Below are 6,000 nucleotides of genomic sequence, written 5' to 3'. Positions count from 1 at the left end.
AAATTAGCTGGGCATGGTGGCACGTGCCTCTAGTCCCAGCTACTCAGGAGGCTTAGGCAGGAGAATTGCTTGAACCTGGAGGCAGAGGTTGCAGTAAGCCAAGATTGCACCGCTACACGCTAGCCTGGGCAACAGAGCGACACTCTCTCTAGAGAAGAAAAGAAAAAAAAGAAAAGAAAAGAGAGAGAGAAGGAAGGGAGGGAGGGAGGGAGAGAGACAGAACCTTCCCCAAACACTCCTATTAGAATGCCAATACCCCCACCAGAAGTAAACATTAGGCTCTGTAGGTATTGCAGGTAAATATCACTGACTAGCCCACCAGGATTTATCCCAAAGAGGCCAATTTCCAAAAGGAAAAGAAAAAAAAACAGTAGAGAAGATTTGAGTCTTTTACTCTCAGTAGGTGGCAAGCCATAGAAACAGTTTTGTCTAATCTCCTTTCCTGTCACTTGAAGTGTTGGTTTGTAAATATTTGATTGCATGAAAGCATCCAAGTTATCTGGGACTTATTCTCACTGGCTGGAACAGTTTCTCTGGTGGAGCATTTGCTTGCTATACTATCTGGTTAGCTCATATTCTGGGGACTCGACTTCTACAAAGTCTCCAAATTTCGTAAGCCTTTCAGAACAGGCCATTACTCAGGACATGAGCTGAAGTGGAGATAAGACCTCCAGTGTCTCCTCAGCCAATGCTCAGCAAGTCTTCTTGGAACCAGGAAAGTCAGATCTTCTTCCACAAAAGCCTCCAGTTGTTGTAAACTGGCAGTGAGACCATGATGAAAGAAGAGATGAAACTGTTTTATCAGACTGCAGGTAACAGTAAACTAAAGTAAGCTGTCAAAATAAAGATACTTCAAAGAACAGGACAAAAAGAATTTTCCAGGGACAGATTTCAGTGGGTGACATTAAAATTACACTCTAGTTGGGTGCAGTGGCTCACACCTGTAATCCCAACACTTTGGGAGGCTGAGATGGGAAGACTGGCCTGGTGGCGTATCCCTGCAGTCCCAGTTACTGAGGAGGCTGAGGTGGGAGGATGGCTTGAGCCCAGGAGGTCGAGTCTGCAGTGAGTCGTGTTTGTGCCACTGCACTCTAGCCTCAGTGACAGAACAAGACCCTGTCACAAAAATAAAATAAACAAATGAAAGAACACTGTTATCGGGAGCAACACAGAAGGTCGGGAAAGATGGAGCTTACCTGAGAATACCTAAGCAAGCCAGCGAGCAAGCTCTGGCTCTATTTTCCTGTGCTGTCAATTTCACATTCAGAGTTGAAGGGGCCTTGGAGAGAATTGTCATCCAACTTCCTCAGTGTAAGACGAGAACACTGAGCCCAGATAAGTAAATGACTTGTTGTAGGTTAGATAACCAGCTGATATCAGCACAGACACTAGAAGGAACTCAGTTTAGTTTGGTCTTGCTTCCCTGGTATGTACGGGCCTCTCCCTGTGCATAGGAGGGGAAGGCAGAGAGGAATCCCAGAAATCCTGTCCTCTGCTAGACTTTAGGCCATGATGTCTGGTGCTGTTTCTATAGAAAAGGTTTCAAAGTGCTATTATGATTCGAATATGAAAATCACTTATGCTCTTTAGTTCAGGAGACGTGGTGATCGATGCATGTTTTAGGAAGACAAAACACAGACTCTCACTAAATAACCACAACAAACTCAGATCTCCATTAAGACTTAAAAGAAAGTAAGCAGCTTATATATTTGAATACAGATGTTTCAAAACTATGAAGATCTAGCTTTAGCTGGAAGATAAACCAAGCAGTATTAGCACATTGCATATGGGAGTCTGCAGCAAGATGAAAACCACTACAGGTACACATAATCACTGCAAAGTTTCTGGAGCATCTACCATTCCACTTCACCCCTTTACAACAGTAGTCCCAAAACATCACAAGTCCAAGACACAGGTTTCTCTAAAACCAAGGCTCTCACGAAATCAAATGTAATCAAAAGGGTATCTTTTTCTTTACACTTAAAAGAACAATCAGGCTAAACAAGTGTATTATTACAGAGGTCAGCAACTTTTTTTTTTTTTTTTTTTTTTTTTTTAATGGGGCTCGATGCAGTGGCTCACACCTGTAATTTCAGCATGCTGGGAAGCTGAGCTGGGAGAATCATTGGAGGACAGAAGTTCCAGACTAGCCTGGGTGACATAGTGAGACCCTGTCTCTAAAAAAAACTGAAAAGTTAGCCAGGCATGGTGGCACGTGCCTGTATTCCCAGCTACTCGGGAGACAGAGGCAGGATTACTTAAGCCCAGAAGTGCAAGGCTGAGGTGAGCTATGACTGCACCACTGCACACCAGCCTGGGTGACAGAGAGAAACCCTGTCTCTAAAAAATAAAAAGCACACACATATACTCACCCCTAAGAGTCTAGGGTTTAGACACACCAAAACCATAATATTATAGGAAATATGGCTGTATTAGCAAGCGAGATACCTACATATTCTTGCCTATTTTTCTCTTCTCCTATTTTAAGTACTTAAGATCCTGAAATGGGGCTGGGTGCGGTGGCTCACGCCTGTAATCTCAGCACTTTGGGAGGCCGAGGTGGGCGGATCACGAGGTAAGGAGATCGAGACCATCCTGGCTAACATGGTGAAACCCCGTCTCTACTAAAAATACAAAAAATTAGCCGGGCTTCGTAGCAGGCGCCTGTAGTCCCAGCTACTCTGGAGGCTGAGGCAGGAGAATGGCGTGAACCTAGGAGGCGGGGTTTGCAGTGAGCTGAGACCGCGCCACTGCACTCCAGCCTGGGTGACAGACAGAGACTCCGTCTGAAAAAAAAAAATTCTGAAATGGAAAATAAAAAACGAAAAATGTTGGGGAGATACCAGCCTCATGCCTAGTAATTTCTCATTTAATCCTCACAACTGTTAGGTTGGATATTATTTACTTCAATTTATAGATGAGAAAATGGAAACAGAGAGGGTAACTCACTCAAGGCCACATAGCAAGTAAGTAGAAGAGTTGAAACTGAATCCAGATCATCTAAGTTCAGGTTCTTTTCACTACACCAACAGTTCTCAAAGTGTGGTCTGCAAACCTTAACTCCCAGGTATTCAAAACTATTGTCATAGGCTGGGCGCAGTGGCTCATGCCTGTAATCCTGGCATTTGGAGGCTCAGGCAGGAGGATGGCTTGAAGTTAAGAGTTGGGAGACCAGCCTGAGCAACACAGTAAGACCCCATTTCTACAAAAAATAATTTTAAAAAAATTATCTGGGCATGGTGGCATGCACCTGTAGTCCCAGCTACTAAGGAGGCTGAGATGGGAGGATCCCTTGAGCCCAGGAGTTTAAGGCTGTAGTGAGCTATAACTGCACCACTGCACTTCAGCCTGGATGACAGAGCAAGAACAGAGACAGACTGCAAAAAAGAAAAAAAGAAAAAACAACAACAAAACAACAAAAAAACAAACTCAAACCCAAAAACTTCTCATAAAATTACTGAGACACCATAAGCCTTTTCACCATGTTGACAATTGCACTGATGGTGCAAAATCAACAGAGGGTGAAGCTGTTGGTGGCTTAGCAGGAATCAAAGTTGTACCAAATTTAATTAACACTGTATTTGTCACTGCTGCAGACTTGCAATAGACACTGCCAGTTTCACTTAAGAACGTCCTTGACGAAGCAGTAAATTTTAATAATTTTATGAAATCTCAACCCTCGAGTACACATCTTTTTAATATTTTGTGTGGAAAAATTTAAGTATGCATGAAGCAACTCTGCCGCATACCACAGTACCATGGTTGTGGCTGAAGGAAAAGTAGTAGCTACTTTTTTTTTTTTTGAGATGGAGTCTCACTCTGACGCCAGACTGGAGTGCAGTGGCGTGATCTTGGCTCACTGCAACCTCCACCTCCCGAGTTCAAGCGATTCCCCTGCCTCAGCCTCCTGAGTAGCTGTGACTACAGGCACGTGCCACCATGCTCGGTTAATTTTGTATTTTAGTAGAGATGGGATTTCACCATGTTGGCCAGGATGGTCTCGATCGCCTGACCTCGTGATCCACCCACCTTGGCCTCCCAAAGTCCTGGGATTACAGATATGAGCCACCACGCCCGACCTTTTTTTTTTTTTTTTAATGGAAGACCATTTTAACATGAAAGAATGACTGGTAAGCAATTGCCATTCAGACTTGAATATTTGGCAATTATCTTCTCACTCAAAAATGAAAAAAAGTGAGCCTGTCATTTCAAGGAAAACTGTATTTGTTGCCAATGATAAAATTCAAGATTCCAAGGAAAAATTAGAATTTTGTGAAATTTGCATTTGCCATGGGACTTTTCTGATGAGATCAGTTGTGATATTAACAAATGTGACTTTTTGATATTATTATATAAAGAAATGTGTCAATATTTGGAAGAACTCCATAATTCGGCAAACCAGTATTTTCCAAATGACCAATACAGGATATTACAAAATCATGCATGGGTAAAAGATACCACTCTTCACATAAAGTGTAAAATGGATCAGTGGATTTTTTAGTTTAACAGAGTACAAAAACTTCCTTGATATGATTTCAGATTCCACACTGCAGCTATCTTTGAAGGAACTATCACTTGCCAAGTTTTGTAGTAGTATCAGAGAAGAATATCCATAATTATCTGAAAAGGTTATTCAAATATTTCTCCATTTAAAAAATATGTATCCATGTGAAGCTGGATTTTCTTTATATACTTCAACGTATCACCACAGGGCTGGACACAGTGGCTCACCTGAGGTCAGGAGTTCGAGAAAAGCCTGGCCGACGTGGCGAAACCCCGTTTCATGCTGAGGCAGGATAATCGCTTGAACCCAGGTGGTGGCGGTTGCAGTGAGCTGAGATTGCACCAGTGCACTCCAGCCTGGGTGACAGAGCGAGACTCCGTCTCAAAAAAAAAAAAAAAAAAACATGAAAGACTGTGTGCAGATGCATACATGAGAATCCAGCTGTCTTCTATTATGCCAGTCATTAAAGAGATTTCAAAAACTACATAAACCTCAATTTTTTAATTGTGGAAAATAGTGATTTTTCATAAAAATGTGATTTATGTTCACATGTAATTTGGTTTACTATTTTTAAATAAATTCATTTTTCTCATTTATCATATTTTCTTTTAAATTTCTAATATAGTAACTATTGATAGATATAATCCACATGAATACAAGCTTCTCCATAAAGTCTTTCATAATTTTTAAGAGTGTCAAGTGGTCCTGGCCAGGTGTGGTGGCTCATACTTATAATCCCACCACTTTGGGAAGGTGAGGCTTGCTTGAGTCCAGGAGTTTGAGACCAGCCTGGGCAACATGGAGAAATGTCATCTCTACAAAAAAATAAAAAATAAATTAGCCAGGCCTGGCGGTGCACACCTTTGGTCCCAGATATTTGGGAGGCTGAAAAGGGAGGGTCACTTGAGTCCAGGAGGTCAAGGCTGCATGAGCCATGTTAGTGCCACTGCACTCCAGCCTGGGTGACAGAACAAGATCCTGTCTCAAACAACAACACAAAAAAACCAGATATATATTTTTAAAAAGTGGTCATGAGATCAAAAAGATTGAAAAGTGCTGCATTATGTCATGCTATTTGCCTTTAATATTTAAAATAATGGTAGTAGAAAAAAATGTCTTTGTACAGATGCCTCCCTAAAAGTTTCTAAAAGATTACCAAAATGTATCATAATGTGTTTTTGATTAGCATGTGTTCAGGCAGCCACAACCCTCTGATCACATGTACAAAGAAAAAGATCCCTTAAAATAAAATGGCTTAAATTACAGGTTGGTCCAAAAGCACTCTCATCAACTGAGGGGGAAAATCTAGAAAGAGAGCTCTACATACCTTAAATGATTTCAAACCAAGGCCTCTGCTGATGCTTAGGGAAGGATGATGTCTCACTAGTAAAAATAAGTGGCAAAACAAACATATTCCCCGACAGCTAAAGTTGAAGAAGTGTTTCCAATTAGTAACAAGAATTATCCTCGACATTATAGAGAAAATGGGAAACACC

Source organism: Mandrillus leucophaeus, unplaced genomic scaffold, assembly GCF_000951045.1.
Source record: "Mandrillus leucophaeus isolate KB7577 unplaced genomic scaffold, Mleu.le_1.0 Scaffold71, whole genome shotgun sequence".
Lineage (NCBI taxonomy): Eukaryota > Metazoa > Chordata > Mammalia > Primates > Cercopithecidae > Mandrillus > Mandrillus leucophaeus.
This window is presented reverse-complemented; position numbering follows the sequence as displayed.